Genomic DNA, 17,601 nt, shown 5'->3' with positions numbered 1-17,601 from the left:
TAACTCTCACTTCTGAACTTTTAAACTCAGTGATTATTATTATTAAATTATTTTTATTTAAATTAGAGATATTCTGTGAGAGGATCTGTGTGCCAGTTTTTCACTTGGAGTGAACCAAAGTCTCCCATCTCTATCCCAGGTTCCTGGGCAGCTATTAGGTCTACAAGACTTTCAGCACTAGCTTATCACAGTGGATTCCAGCTTTCTATGATTTACATCCTCTGGAACATTTCCTTACGTCCTTACAGATTCAGGTGTGTATTTTGTATGCTGTTAGCTATATTTTGTCAAGCATATTTGATGTTTTGGAGCTGAAGTGTTTTTAGAATAATTTTGCACATCTTCTCATAGGCTTCTATGTCATGGACTATAAGTATAAAATTTGAGGGCTGGAGAATTTTCTATTACTTTTTAATGCATTTAGTTTTTTAAGAGAGAGTTTTTCCTTTATATACAAAAGTATTTTACTGCCAGAACTGATTATCCATCTTAGTAAATATTATTTTTAAAAGAAAAATGTCATCACATTATTGTTAAGCCATAAGAACTCATGTGAACACATTTTGTTACAAAGTTATGTCAGAACAAATATAAGTACATAGAACAAAATGTAATATTTTAAGTAAAGACTGAAGGTAGAGTAGAAAGAAATGATATGCCATCAGATGCCAAAACCACAGAATACTTCTACTAAGTATTTGCAGCACTCTTTTTACATAAAGCCATATGTTCTCTAACAAAATTTATTTCTGCTATAAACAAATTGATTTGAAGTATGAAAGTGTCAGAGCAAGGCTTTCTTCACATTACATTGTTATAAAGCTGCCACTGTCTACTTGGATTTACTTGCTTTACTTTCTTCCTTAACTTATGAAAGAAGGAATAGTTAGGAGGCTCAATAGTGAAAAATACCAGAGACAGTAATATTATTCAGGCACGTAATTTTTTGGATATTCTTGAATCCTCTTTCTCACTTGCTTTCTTATCAAACACCCCTACTCCTTCATGTCCATACACTGTTGTCACATTCTTCTAATTCTATTTTGGTAATGCCTTTCTCATTTATATCCGCCTTTATTATCTAATTCTGTTGGCAATTTTGGATTTCCATTTACAAATGAAGAATTTCAAAGTTTTGCTTCTTCCCAATTATTCTTCTTCCAATGCCAATCTAATCAAATTGCATACTTTCAGTTATCACTTCTACATGGATAACTTCCAAAACCTTCTCTCCTATCATATCTGTCTCTATATTCAACTCCTGGTGTGTATCACTAGCTGTAGATATCCAAAGTACCTGAAACTCCATCTCGGCAAACTGAATTCATTTCCCAGCAAAACTCTTGCTTCTGAATATTCCCTTCCTGTCTGGGACAGGATTACTGTGCTATTCTCCCAATATTCGTTGGTCTTTCTTGTCTTTAACTTTTACATCAAATCTGATAACTATCAAGGTTAAGCTTATATTTTCTCTCTACGCTTACCAATCCTTTTATTTTTTAATTGCTATGAAATATTTTAAACATACTTTAAATATTTGAGAACAATTTAACAAATATCCATGTTTCTCTCATATGGCTGGTCAGATCTTAATATTTTACCTTATTTAATTTATATTTATTTTTGTACTTCAAATAAAGTATAACTTTAAAAGTTGAAGACTTCTACTTCTGTTTTCCTTATCTCATGTCCATCCTTCCATCTTAGAAGTACCTACTTTTCTGAGTTTGGTGTTCATCATTTATTTGCATTATTCACAAAATATATAACACTGCTTTACAAGTTTTAAAATTTTATAGAAAAGGCATAATATCTTATACCCCCTTCTGCATCTTTTTCACATTATGTTTTTGAGATTTATTCATGTTGATACCATATTTCTAGTTTATAAATTTTGATATGTCATTGTATGAAACATTTATCAATTTTACAGGATATTTAGATTAATATTAATTCTTAAATATTCAAAAATGCAGTGAATATTGTTGTAAATGTCACATTGTGCAGATGTACAAAAGTTATATGTGGTATCTTCTAGTAGTGGAATTACCAGTCTATAGAATATGTATATTTTCAGTTTTGCTAAGCTTTTGCAAAATAACTTTAGAAAGCAATTGAACTGATTTTTTATCCCACTATTTAGTGAGATTTCAATTGCCCCTCATCTTTGCTAGTATTTGTTATTAAAGTTGTTTTAATTTTTGCCAATTTAATAGAAATGAATGACATTTCATCTGTATTTTCCTGATTATTAGTGAGATTGGAACATATTTATTGGATATTTTGTTTTTCTTTCTTCAAATTACTATTTATATTCTTTGCCCACTTTCATAAAAGCTGATGCTTCTTAGGTTATGTTTCTTATGGCTTTTAAGAAACTGTTTGTGTATTCATAAAAACAGTGATTATTGGGCCGAGCCCGTGGCGCACTCGGGAGAGTGCGGCGCTGGGAGCGCAGTGATGCTCCGCCGCGGGTTCGGATCCTATATAGGAATGGCCGGTGCCCTCACTGGCTGAGTGCCGGTCACGAAAAAGACAAAAACAAAAACAAAAAACACAGTGATTATTGTAGCTAACAGGTATATAGTGCTCATTATGTGTCATATACTTTTCAAAATGCTTTACATTTATTAGCACATTTCATGGACACCAATCCTTTTTTGGTTATATACGATAAACACCTTCCTGTTGCTTTGTAATGCACAGAATGTTTTCATTTTGTTATATTTAAATTTCTCAGCCTATTTGTTTTATGATTTTCCTTTGATGTCTCTAGGAATTCTTTCTCAATACAAAGGCTTAAAGATGTTTTCCTATATATGCTTTTATTTTTTATTTATTTTATTTTATTTTATTTTTTGTCGTTTTCGTGACTGGCACTCAGCCAGTGAGTGCACTGGTCATTCCTATATAGGATCCGAACCCGCGGCGGGAGTGTCACCGCGCTCCCAGCGCCGCACTCTACTGAGTGCGCCACAGGCTCGGCCCTATATATGCTTTTAAATAGTTAATATTTTTATTTTCACATTCAGTTATCTATTACCCGTGGAGTTTACTTTCAGCAACACTGGGATTCATTTATTGTTGTTGTTGTTGTTGTTATTATTATTATTATTATTATAGAAACTATTTGTACCAGCACAATTTGTATTTATCATTTTCCAGATGACTTCTAAAGTTTTTTCTGTCATGTATCAACCTGCTGCAATTGTGTGAATCTATTTCTGGGCTCTCTATTATGTCTCATTAGTGCATTTATCTGTTTCTGTGTCAATATACCTTATTTAAATTAGTATAATTACATAATATATCCTAGTAACGAATATAACTCATCCATCCACCTTCTTCTAAAACTGCTTTAGTTATGCTCATTCTAATTATTCTTGACAAGTTCCTCTAGAAATCCTATTAAAACTTTTGGAATTTGATTAACTATACAGATTGCATTTTAGGAAAATTGTCTTTTTTATGATACTGAGCCTTATATACATGAACATATTTATTTTTCCATTTCCATTTATCTACGTAGTCTTTCATGTCTTTGAATGAAGTTTTGTTATTTTTGTTTTTAAATATCTGCACATCTTTATTAGATCAAAACTTCACTGTTTTGTGACATTTTAAGTAATATTTTTTCTATATTAGATTTTTTTCTTTTTTAAAGCATTTTTTTGCATTCAAGGAACCTCCCTCCATGTGACTTCAAGCAACCAGGGCACAGGCCCTCTCCCACCCTCTGCAGATATATGCCCTTAATATTCTCCTCAACACTTCTAAAGAATTTGAGCTTCATGATGACAGTCTGCCTTAGGAACTTTCCCTTTTTCAGAACTTTATAGTAGCCCTAGAAGAACAGAGAAAGAGCTTACAATAGACAATGGCAGGTACCAACTCCCTGCTGGGTATGAAGAAAGATATCTGCCAACCCACATCTTGTAGGACCCAGGTAGGGAATGCTTCTGAGCTGGGTATGAAGGAGCCACTGATTTCCTCTGCCAGTGAATCAAGAACAGCATAATCTCTGAAAACTCTAGCACATCAGGACAAGTGCTGTGTCAGGATGTGACTGTAGTCTCAGCTCTAAATTAGTTTTTGAATATTGATTCTGGTATATAATACAATGAATCTAATTTTCGATCATCCTTTCTTTTCCTTTCTCCATATTCAATTTGCAGATTCAAATTGTTAACCAGCTCACTGTTATTTTTGTAGGAGATGGTGGTTTTCCTCCTTGCTTGATACAGTCATCCAACACTCTCCCTCTTTCATCATTAATATTTCTAAAAAACACTCAATTAAGAGCCTTCCATTTTTTACCTATTGCCAATATGGTGAATTTAAAACTTGTTAGACTTGAGTACGTGACCTGACCATGACCTGCATTTTTAGATTCATTTACTCTTTTTCTATTTTATGATCTGCTCCCATGCTCACATAGTTTTTGGCAACTTACAGTTTCTTTTTAGGCTACCAGAATGCCTACCTCTGTTATTTACTAACTGGCTGGACAGTGCCTTTAGTTTTTTTAATACGTAGCCTGCTCTGTAGGTGAGCTCATAACATGGCAGCTTTTTCTTCAAAGCCAGCCAGGGAAGTCTCTTCACAAGGTTGAAAGCTCAAAAATTTTCACTAGTATTTATTTAGTCAAAAATTATTTGTTTATTTACACTTTTAATAAATTGAGAATCTAGTATATGCACCTCAGTGTGATTTGTTCAAATGCTATAAATATGAAAACATCAAAAATGACCTTTTACATGCCATTATAAAGAGTACTATAAAGACTATTATATAGACAGTCACAGTATCACATGTATCTCATCACATTTGCCATATTCAACTGGTTAGAAGCAAGTCACAGATCCCACCAACACTTAAGAGGAGGGGATTGTATAAGAGTATAAATACCAGGAGGCAGAGAGAATGTCCCAGACTATCTACTCTCCTCTGTTTCAAACTTTCCATCAGCAAACACAGTCAGCAGGTTCTTTTTTATAATTTTTTTTAAAATATGTAGAAAACCACATAGAAAAACAGAACAAACAATCACATATGCACATAAATCCATATTATTTACAAAAATGAAATTGTACTCTTCATACTGTTGGACAATTTGTTGACCTTTTTAACACTCTATTGAGGACATCCCTTTGTCTCACCAGTATTTACATATCAGTATACATGCATCTAGTTTCTCTATAATTGCTACATGAAACAATTAATAATTATTATAATTGATAGTTATAATACCTAGATCATGGTTATTAATTTTCCAAATAGCAATAGAGTGTACAAAAGATGAGAACAGTAAGGAAAAGTAATGTAAAAATAATGTTGCTTTAACCACAAATAGATATTCTTAGAACACTGTCCAATATGGTAGGCACTAGCCACAAGTGGCTACTGAAATTTGAATTCTGCAGCTGTTAATATGAAATGTTTTATAAATGTCCATTACTTTAAGTAAGAATACACCATATGTTAGGACACAAAACAAGTCTGAAGAAATTTTTAAAAATTGAAATCGTATCAACTACTTTATCTGATGACAATGGAATAAAACTAGAAATCAGCAACAAAAAGGACACTAGAAACTGATGAATACATGGGAATTAAACAGTATGCTCCTAAACAACAAATGAGTTGAAGAAGAAATCAAGGAAATTAAACATTTCTGGAGACAAATGAAGATGAAAACACAATGTACCAGAACCTATGAGATACAGCAAAAGAAGTTCTAAGAGGGAAGCTTATAGCAATAAATGCCTATATAAAAAAGAAGACTCTAAATAAACAACCCAACATTATGTAAAAACAAGGAGGTGGAAAAACAAGAACAAAAACCCCTCAAATTAGTAGAAGGAGAGAAATAATAAAGATCAGAGCAGAAATAAATGAATTAGAGAATAAATAATACAAAAGACTGATGAAAGAGAGTTGGTTGATTGAAAAGACAGATAAAATCTACAAACCTTTAGTTAGACTAATGAAGAAAGAGAGAAGACAAATAATAAAATCAGAAATGAAAAAGGGGACATTACAACTGATACCACACATATAGAGGATCATAGGAGACTGCTACAAACAACTATATGCAAACAAACTGAAAAACCTAGAAGAAATGATAAATTCCTGTACACTTACAACTTACTAAAGTTAAATCATAAAGAACTAGAAAACCTACACAGACCAATGATGAGTAATGGAATTGGAGTAGTAATAGAAAGTCTTCCAACAGATAAAACCCCAGGACCAGATAACTTCACTATTGAATTCTACCAAACATTCAAAGAAGAACTAATACCAATTTTTTTCAAACTCTTCCAAAAATTGAATGGGAGGGAATACTTCCAAATTTACTTTATGGGGCTAGCATTACCCTCAAACCAAAATTGCAAAAAGACACAATGAACAAGGAAAACTACAGACCAATCTCCCTAATGAACACAGATATGAAGATCTTCAACAAAGTTATTAGCAAACAGAATCCAGCAACATATTAAAAAGATCATACACCATGATCTAGTGGGATTCATACCACAGATACAAGGATGGTTTGACATACATAAACCTATAAACGAGATCCATCATGTCAACAGAATGAAGTGAGAAAACTATATGATACAATCAACAGATGCAGAAAAGCACCTGGTAAAATCCAACACCTTTTCATGATAAAAACACTCTCAACAAATTAGGTAAAGTAAGAATGTACTTAAAACAATAAAGGCCATGCAGAGCAAACCCACAACTAAAATCATACTAAATGGACAAAAATTGGAGGCTTTTCCTCTAAGATCAGTAAAAAGACAAGGATGCCCGCTTTCTCCATTCTGATTCAACATAGTACTAGAAGTTCTAGCCTGTGCAATAAGGCAAGAGAAAGCAAGAAATGACATTTAAATCTTAAAGAAGGAAGTCAAACTATCCCCATTTGCAGATGACATATTGCTATACATAGAAAACCCTAAAGATTCCACCAAAAAATTACTGGAACAAATAAATGAAATCAGTTAAGCAGCAGGATACAAAATCATACAAAATAAACACACAAAAATCAATAGCCTTCCTATAAACTATCAGTGTCATAGACAAAGAAGAAATCAAGAAGGTAATCCTATTCATAATAGCTAAGAAAAAAAAATGAAATATCTAGGAGTCAATTTAATGAGGGAAGTGAAAGCCCTCTACAATGAACTCTACAAAATATTGGTGAAAAAATTTGAAGAGGACACAAATAAATGGAAAGATATCCCATGTTCATGGTTGGGAGGAATTAGCATCATCAAAATGTCCATATTACCCAATGCACTCTATGCATTTAATGCATTCCCTATCTAAATACCAATGACATTCTTCACAGAAATAGAAAAAAAAGTGCTCTTAAAATTTGTATGGAATCAAAATATACTATAAAGCTATATTAACCAAAACAGCATCGTACTGGCATAAAAACAGACAAATTGACAAACTGAATAAAATAGAGACCAAAGAAATAAACCCACATACTTATAGGCAATTGATTTTCAACAAAGGTGCCAAAAATATGCAATATGGAAAGGACAGCCACTTCAACAAATGGTGCTAGGAAAATTGGATATCCACATGCAGAAGATTGATACTGGACCCCTATCTCTCACTATATACAAAAATCAACCCAAAATGAATGAAAGACCTAAATTTAAGACCTGAAACTATGAAACTACTAGAAGAAAACAAATAGATATGCTACATGAAATAGGAATGGGCAGCACTTCATTGAGCAATACTACAAAGGCACAGGCAACTAAAGCAAAAAGACGTTAATGGGATTACCTCAAACTAAAAAGCTTCTGCACTGCAAGGGAAACTATCAACAAAGTGAAGAGACAGCCTACAGAATGGGAGAAAGTGACCGCTAAACATCAGACAAGGGGCTAATATCCAGAACATATAGGAGCTTAAATGACTCAACAGCAAAAATCCCAAATAACTCAATTAAAAAGTGGACAAAGGACCTGTACAGACTTTTCTCAAAAGAAAACATACAAATGACCAACAGGCACATGAAAAAATGCTCAACATAACTAATCATCAGGGAAATGCTAATTAAAACCATGGTGAGAAATGTCTCATTCTAGTTAGAAAGGCCATTATTAACAAGACAAAAAATATACAGGAGAAACACTCTCAACTTATCTTGAGACTGTCCTAATACCAATGTATTTTTTAAATTACAAGCATTTTTTAAGAGAATTTTAAAAATCATTACTCTGACCCATACAAATAAAAATATAAATAAATGCCTCATAATAGCTATATGAGCAATGTATTAGTATTTTTTCATTTTAATATTTTAGGAAAGTTAATCAATTTTCCTAATGCCACACATGTAGTAAGAGTTAAGCCATTATTACAGAACTACCTAAATATTAATATTATTTTATACTTTCAAAAATTTTTGTGAATCAATTTGTGAAGTGTATACATATGAACATATATATGTGTATATAATATGTATGTGAATATATATAATTTATGAAGTGTGTATATATGTTTTTGTGTAGATATATATACAAACACATGCTCTCATACACACACAACACTATGTATAAAGCTAATTTTTGATAAATAAAGAAATCTCTTTTTACATCGCAATTCAGATTCTAAATTTCCTTGGCAATAAGAATGGGCCTTATTTATTTGATTGAAGTGAATTTTAAAAAAAGCTATTCAATATGTAATTATACTAGGCATGGTCTCACACGGTCTTACAAAATATCAATTTTTCATACTGCTGAAGGTTTCTGAAGTATATAGAGATACTGACAAAAATGTTAAGCAAGATTAAATAAGGTCGATTATTTGTCAATCAGAGTAAATAAAAAATAGACTGTATTTCAGGAAGAAAAGCAGTCTGACTATAAGATGTCATGAAAATAACACTAGACATACATATAGCAGAGGCTGACATTCCACTAATCAACCCGAGAGCCAAGCAATTAATCAAAGAACTTGCAAGAATATACTGGGGAGGTAGACATAGATATTGGTACTTACTCTTGGAAAAACACATTCCAGAGGTTTAAAACAGGCTGCTAAATCTACCTTGCATTACTGGCTGTCAGAGAGCACAGTAGGATAAGGATGATGGAGACCAGATTCATAACCACAAGGAGTAGGAACCATTGCCAAGTTAGTAGTTACATTCTATTACTGTGGACTATCATTTTCTAGCTAAAATATACTTGAGAAACATATACTTGTAAATAAAATATGCACGCATTATTAGAAATAAAAGTGTATTAAGTTCGTGTCTGTTTTTTCCTACTAGAGTCAGAATTATGATTAAATAATACCTTTCCAAGTATGTATGTTGTAGCTTTGCTCATTGACTTAGTGTTTTGCTAACTAATGTTTGGTGCGTAAAAATGAGAACAGCTCTGTTTTAGTTTCATTATACTAGAAAACCAATGAATGAGTGACCTGACCACAGGTTTGGAATTATACTTAAGGAAAATAAAAGTTGGAGGGGGGCAATAAAACAAAGAAAACCATAATTAATTCCAGTAAAATTTATTTAGACATCAGAGTCTGGCCTAAAAATATATATATATAAATTCTTTTAAGATAAAAAAAACAAACAAACAAGAATATTCAAACTAAGAATGAGAAAGTTGGTATAAACCACATATGATGAGAAGCTGATTAAACATAAAATAAAATACCACTGTGCACATACCTTAAAAGGTAAGATTTATGAAAAATTAACAGAGAAAAAGCAAAGTAAAATTGACCAAAAATTTAAAAATAAATAAATAATTCATTACATGTCAAACATACTTAATCTTATGCCCAGGCTGTGATTTTATGGCAGAATTTTTAAATATTTTGTGAAAAAATAATTCTCATAAACAAGTAGTTTCAGGTAATAAAATATATAGATCTTTTCTTAATAGATTTTTATAAAGTCAGAAACAAAGAAAAAATTCAAATCAATCTCTTAGTATATGTTAAATTCTTACCCAAACTCCCTTCCTCCCTTCTACTCTCCCTTTCTTTCTCTCTCTCCTTCTCTCTCTACATGTGTGTGTCTATATATATTGTATATTACATTTGTGGATTTCAGCACTATTCTCCCAGAAATGGATAAGCCAAATAGATAGAAACATTCATAAGAACGTAGTGGACTATCAACCACTAACCGTTATTGACATATATAAATGTTTGATCCTCACTACAACTGCAGAACATATATGCTTTCAAAGTGCACATAGAAAATTCATTAAGATGAGTACATACTTAACCATGAAACATGTCTCTCAAAAAATTGAAAATGATTTAAATCATTTAAACAAAGTATGTTACCTGATCACAATGAAAATATATTAGAAATGTATTTTTTTAAAGTACCTGGAAAATCCCCAAATATTGGAAATTAAATGTAAAACTTGTAATCATCCATGGAACAAAAATAAATTACAGGGAGCTCTAAAACTATTGAGAAGTGAATAATAAAGAAGACAGTACATAAAAATGTGTGAATGCAGCTAGAGTAATGCTTAGAATTTTGCATTTTTTATGTTTATACAAAAAAAGTTTAAAATAAATTATCTAAGTTTAAATCTTCAGAAAGATTAAAAAAGGGCTAATTAACACAAAGTAAATTTTTATAAATGAAGATGCTATTCACATATTTATTTAGATATAGCTCAAATATAATATTAAGTATTAAAACCAGTGTATTTATACATGCATATAATTTATGTAATCACAATCATACATATAACCATTTTATTACTGCATTTTAACTTATATAAAACATAATGCAAAAAATATGAACATTTCTAAACAGGCTTTTTAATCCCACAGTGCATTCATAATTAGAGGAAACATAATATTTCAGTGGCACTATAGATAATGTAAAACACTAAAAATGAATTATTAAACATGTAATAAATGTGGTTTGGTTCATATAAATAAGAACTGATAATTTATTGCATTATTTAATTTACTGAAATTTCACATCTATTTTCCCATTACCAATAGATACAACTTAAAGCTGTAATATTTTCTTTAAATTTTTATTTCCAAGAAACATTATTTTTTCCCTTTGACAACTATTTAGCAAAGAACAAAGAAGTCTGCATGTAATGTATCATTAAAAAATATAAGATGTTTTAGCATTTTTATACTTACAAGAACTTCGATTATTTTATAGTAACCATTAGAAAGTACATCTGATGGAGTTTGGATGTGTTGTCCCCTCCAAAACTCATGTGGAATTTTGATCTCCAATGTGGCAGTGTTGGAAATTGATTGAGTCATTGGGGCGAATCCCTCATGAATGGATCAATGCTCTCCCTGGGGGAGGGGGGAGTAATGAGTGAGTTCTCGCTCTGTTAGTTCCCGCGAGAGCTCCTTGCTTAAAAAGACCCTGGCACCTTCTCTCTCTCTCTCTCTCTCTCTCTCTCTCTCTCTCTGGCTTCCTCTCACCATGTGATCGGCTTGTACCCGCCAGCTGCCTGCTGCTTTCCACCATGAGTAGAAGTAGCCTGAGGCCCGTGCCAGATGCAGCTGTCCCAGAATCGTAAGCCAAATAAACCTCTTTTCCTTATAAATTACCCAGTCTGAGGTATTTCTGTTATAGTAACACAAACGGACTAAAACAACATCTTTAGCCAAGACTTATCTCAGACAAAATGTGTTGATTTTGTGTCTATCTCTAATTAGACTCCTCCAATTCAACAATAAAAACGTTAATGTGAATTTTCTATGTCTTATATGTGAAATTAAGGAACCAATTAATTTCTTTTTCTTATAATCCTCTAAATACAAAAGGTATGACCATCGTCATTATAAGCCACCATCCTCATTCTCATTATTGAACCTTTTTTAGGCATTTTAACAGGTTAATCTGGTTTTAACAAACGCCGCTAGTTTGAAAAAAAAAAAAAAAAAAGGAAAATGATATAAATGTTACATAGTTCTGGGTAGAATTACGGTTTAGGAACTATTTTTAAGTAGGAGGATTGCTTTTTACTGCAGACCAAAAAGCCAGCCAAGAATATGTCATAAATGGATTTTTTCAGAAATGTTAGTAAGTTGAGTCAGTGATTGATATGCTTTGAAAGACTGTTCATTTAGGAGAAATCCCTATTTGCAAAGCTAAAGCATAAAATGAAAAAGGAAAGGAAATAAACTTAAATCATTTATAAAGATTTGCAAAGGCAGTAATAATTTTACCTTTAAAAAATTATCAGTGAATGAAATTAGTGCTGTTCAAACTGAGAAACGGAGGCCAAGTACATGTTGGCTGGTGTTCTGTGGACTTCCTCTCACAGCTCTGCCAACAGTTTTTAGCTCTGACCTTGAAACACCTGCTTGCTAGAAGGGACTGTCTGTCAAACTGAGCTATGTAAAAATTGTTCTGTGCTTTGAAGAAATGTGGAGGAGTAGAATGAAATCTTACACTCTCCTTTCCTCTACAATTTGAGATTTTAAACAGAATTGTCTGGGATTAAACTAATCAGTTCATTAGTCCTCTTCTCAGTTAGCAAATCTTGTGTTTATAGAAAAAAATAGTATTTAAAAATGTGAATTAAAACAAATTTAAACTTCTTAAATGGGTTACACATTGTACAATTTGGTTCCATTATATTTGAATTGTATCCAAAAATTCAAATTGTTGTTTTAGTTTGAAAGGTTAAAATTTAAAGTAATGTAAATTTAAGAAATTTTAAAGAACTGCTGATATTAGTAATGTTATTACTCTTTTGGTTCCTATGTATGTCAATTTATGTAACGAAATAAATGACATCAAATAGTTACTGCTTTTATCACCATCAAGAAAGGGATTACCTAGTGTTATGGTTTGGGACAATCAATTTAGTCTTCCTAAGCCTCAGATTCTACTACTTCTGTAAAATTTAATGAATATTTCTCTCTTCCATAATGTGGAATAAAACATTTATATGTTCTTCAGCTTACCATTTTTGAGCTACTTTGAAAGGAGTAAGAAGATAAAGGTACAGGTTGTCGAAAAGCAAAACACTTGTCTTCAGACTCACTCAGATAACACTTTAAAAAAGTCATTATTTACACACTAATTACTATAAAATTTAAAATCAACACATGCTTACTTTGTATCTCCCATCGAAAAGTTGTTTCTCTTAAATTTTTTGATAAAAAGGATAAACAAAATCCTATAATATTAATGGGTTTGTTTTAAATCCTCAAAGGACTGTTAATTTTACTTAAAATTGGAGGATTGTAAATCTTTATTAAGGAAGACTGATTCTATTAATATTTAGTTAGAAAACTTACAGGTGTTTGTTAAAATTGTCAACTATATTTGTCACAGGAGGTTGACTATACCTACTGGCATTATCCTTAGCTCACTATCCTTAATTTTACATTATTCTGTAAATTTATAAATTGAATTTCTTGACTATACTTCTTGGTATGAAAGCATTAAGGTCCTTTACATCTGTATTTTCTCCCCATGGTCTTGTTTTGTTTATTTTAAAAAATTCAACACAATGCTTATTACACAGATATTCAAAAGTTGATAGGTAGTAGAAAACCTAATGTAAGAACCTTATGAATTTACAATTCAATTGAAATATTTGCTTATTATGTACAAATGTCTTACTAGATAAAGTTATATTAAACAAAGATTTGGAAAGTGAGGGATTTAAATATCTAGGACATGTTTGTAATATAATCTCTATCAATTTTTCATGAAGAATGTAATCAGAATGTATGAAAGTCATTTGAAATGTTAATGAACACAGAAGTTCATATACCTTAGTTTGTTTGGTTGAAGAAAATGTATCTGATATTCTTAGAACTGCATCGATTTAAGAATGTCTTGTTGCCTTTCATTTCACACAAGCATTGAGCCTCCTTCATCCACCCTCAACTTCTCACCATGGCATTCAGCATAAAGTTCATTTCCTCATATTCTTATGGTCCATCTCATGATACGTAAGGCTCTCGATGATTTTTCTTCTTATCTATCTGGCAGAGGCACATCACACCCCATGTAATTTGTGAGCCAGGTGTAATGAGTTAATGTCAGTGCTCAGAATGTGACATACTCTTCCCATCTCAGCACGTTTGTACATACTATCAGTGCCATCTGACTTTCCTTTCCATTTGTGCATTAAAAAAAATAATAATCTACTCATTCTTCAACACGTAATTGTCATTAGCAGGTGTTTCCTCCTCATCTGTGATAGTATGTTTTAATTATATGTCTATTTTTCTCTTTTGTCCTTTGGTATTAAGCTCCTGAGAACGCATTTTATTTGAAAAGTATTTATAGTTAGGAGCTCTTTGAAAACAAATATTCCATTTTACTTCTATATGAAACCTGTGTTCTATAAGGCTCGATGAGTTAATGATGAATGAAAATGAAATGGCTGGAGGAGGACATAAATAAATAACATACTTTTTCAGCAAAGGATTACCCTTGCCCTCCTTAAACTCATTGTGATGTGAAACAAAGTAATTTGTTTATCTCTTAGTGAACATATTTAAACTCAAATTTTCTCTACTCCCAACTACTTCTCTTAATGGGATAAACACTCTCTTATAATTTAGAATTGGCATTGTTCACCCATTATTAGCATCTTTATTAGTATAGTACATTTGTTACAATTACTGAACCAATATTGACACGTTATTAATAAAGTTTATAGTGTATTTAGTTTTTTAGTTTTTTTGTTTTTGTTTTGTTTTGTTTTTACCTAAGTTTTCTCCCTATGTTTTCATGATCTTTTCATTTCTGAATAATATTTTATTGTATGAATGTCCCATAGTTTGTTTATCCATTCACCTGTTCAACAGAATCTTGCTTCCTCTTTTTAAAAATTATGAATAAAGCTGCTGTAAACCTTCATGTGCAGATTTTTGTGTGATGTGAGTTTTCCACTTAATTGAATAAATACGCAGGAGCATGAGAGTTGGACTGTATGGTAAAATAAATTTAGCTTTGTAAGAAACTGTCACTGTTTTTCAATATAGACGTACAATATTTTATCCCCACCAGCAATGAAGGAGAATTCCTTTTGCTCTACCTTTTGCTATTATTCGGTGTTGTCAGGTTTTGTTTTTGGGGGTTTTTTTTGTTATTGTTTTTATTTTAGCCATTCAGATAGGTGTATAGTGGGATCTCACTGTTGACAGAATTTGCCATTTCCAATGACAAATAATGTTAAAATATTTTTGTATGCTTATTTTATTCTATATATCTTGTTTGATGGTGTGTTTTTTCATATCTTTTGCTCATTATTCTACTGGGTAGATTGTTTTCTTATTTTTGAATATTAGGAGGTTTTTGTACCTTTTGGACATAGATCCTTTATCAGTTATATGTTCTGAAAATATCTTAATCCATGACTTGTCTTCTCATTCTCTTAACAATGTCTGTCACAAGCAGATATTTTAATTGTAATAAAGTCTAATATCAATTTTTTCCTTTACCAACTATGCTCTTGGTGTTGTATCTATAAACTCATCATCAAACCCAAGGTTACACATGCCCATGTTTTGTTCTGAAATTTTATAGCTTTGTGTTTTACATTTAGATGTATGGTCTACTTTCAGTTGATTTTTATAAGAAGAATAAGGTCTCAGTTTAATTTCATTTTTTGTAAATGAATGTCCAATTATTCTAGAAGCATTTGCTAAAAGATTCTCTCTGCATTGAATTTCTTTTTCCCTTTGCTAAAAATAAGTTGAAGATGTTTGCATGGGTCTATTTGTGTGGTTGTCTATTCTGTTTATTTGACCTATGTGCCTCTTCTTTTGCTGCAGTTTTAATTACTGCAGATTTATAGTAAGTCTTGAAGGCAGGTAGTGTCAGTCTGCCACATTTGTTCTTCAATACTGTGCTATATGTATATCTTGGGTCTTTTCTCTTTGCAGGTAAACTTTAAATTCACTTTGTCAATATCCACAAAATAACTTACTGGGATTTTGTTTGAGATTGCATGGAATCAATAAATAAAGTTGGGAATAATTGACATCCTAATAATATTGAGTCTAATAATCCATAAACAAAAAATACCTTGCATTTAGATTTTTAAATTTTTTTCAAGTTTTATTTTTCACATATAGATGCTGTACATGTTTTATTAGATACATACCTGTTAAAAACTTCTTGGTGCTAATGTAAATAGCATTGTGTTTTTAATTACATACCCTAATTGTTTACTGTTGTTATCTAGGAAGACAATTGCCTTTTGTATAATAGCTTTGTGTCATGGGACCTTAATATGCTCACTTATTTGTTCCAGGGCTTTTGTTTTTGGGTTTTTGTTGTTGTTGTAATTATTTGGGATTTGTTACATAAACAAACATGTCATCTGCTAATAAAGATATTTGTATGTTTTCCTTCCCAAAGTCTATGCATTTTATTTAATTTTACTATCTCATTGCACTAGCTTGGACTTCCATATAATGTTGAAAGAAGCATTCAGAGGCAGTATCCTTGTCTTGTTCTAAATTTTAAGGAAAAAACATCCAGTTTCTTATGATTATATGTGATGTTAGCTGTGAGGTTTATTTGTAGATGCTCCTTTTCAAGTTCAGAAGTTTTCTCTCTATTCTTATTTACTAAGAGTTTTTATCAAGAATGGGCATTGGGTTTTACAAAATGCTTTTTCTGCAACAGTTAATATTGTCATATGAATTTTCTTCTTTAGTGTTTTCGTGTAGTGGATTACCTTAATTGATTTTTAAATGTTAAACCAGCCTTACATACCTGGAATACATCCCACTTGGTTGTGGTTTAAATTTCTTTTATTCATTTTTGCGTTCAATTTGCTAGTATTTTGTTAAGGTATTTTGCATATATATTCATGAGAGACATTGAACTGTAATTTTCCTTTCTTGTATTATCATTAACACGTTTTATTACTAGGATAACACTAACTTCATAGAATGAATTAGAAAGTGCCCCCTTTGCTCCTTTTTTTATTTTTTGAGGAGATTCTAGAATATTGGCACCATTTATTTCCTAAATATTTGTCAGAATTAACCAGTGAACCCAGCTGGGCCTCATGCTTTCATTTTGGAAGGTAATTAATTATTGATTAAATTTCCTAATTGCTATAGGCTTATTCTATTTATTCCTGTGTGAGTTTTGATAGCCACTGTCTTTCTAGGAATTTATTAATTTTATCTAAGTTGTAAAATTTGTGGACATAGAGTTATTTATTTATTTTTTTTAAAATTTTCCTTTTAATGTCCATGGGATTGGTAATGATATTTTCTCATTCACTTCTTATATTTGTAAATTGTGACTTCTATTTCTCTTAGTTAACTTGTCTAGAGGTTTATCACTTTTATTTTTATCAAACAGTCACCTTTGATACTATTCATTTTCTCTATTGTTTCCTATTTTCAATTTTATTAATTTCTGCTGTAATAATTATTAGCATTTAATATACTAATGTTTTGGCATTTTCCAGCTATCATTCTATTATTAATCTCAAGTTTAACCCACTGTGGTCTGAGAACATTCTTTGCATGATTTCTATTATTCTAAATGTGCTAAGATATGTTTAATGGCCCAGAATATGCTATCTTCCTTAATGCTGCATGCAAGCTTGA

At 31.4% G+C, this 17,601-nt stretch overlaps 1 non-coding gene across 1 annotated transcript; it reads right to left on the bottom strand.

Annotated features, from left to right (window-relative positions):
• Positions 1-3,951: 3,951 nt before the first annotated feature.
• On the bottom strand, positions 3,952-4,079 carry LOC134361397 (small nucleolar RNA SNORA3/SNORA45 family). Its single transcript, XR_010021424.1, has one exon. It is a non-coding gene; the product is annotated as a small nucleolar RNA SNORA3/SNORA45 family (small nucleolar RNA).
• Positions 4,080-17,601: the final 13,522 nt, after the last annotated feature.

This window comes from Cynocephalus volans, chromosome 12 (genome assembly GCF_027409185.1).
Source record: "Cynocephalus volans isolate mCynVol1 chromosome 12, mCynVol1.pri, whole genome shotgun sequence".
NCBI classification, from domain to species: Eukaryota; Metazoa; Chordata; class Mammalia; order Dermoptera; family Cynocephalidae; genus Cynocephalus; species Cynocephalus volans.
The sequence above is the reverse complement of the archived record's forward strand: the minus strand, read 5'-3'. Positions and strand labels throughout refer to the sequence as shown.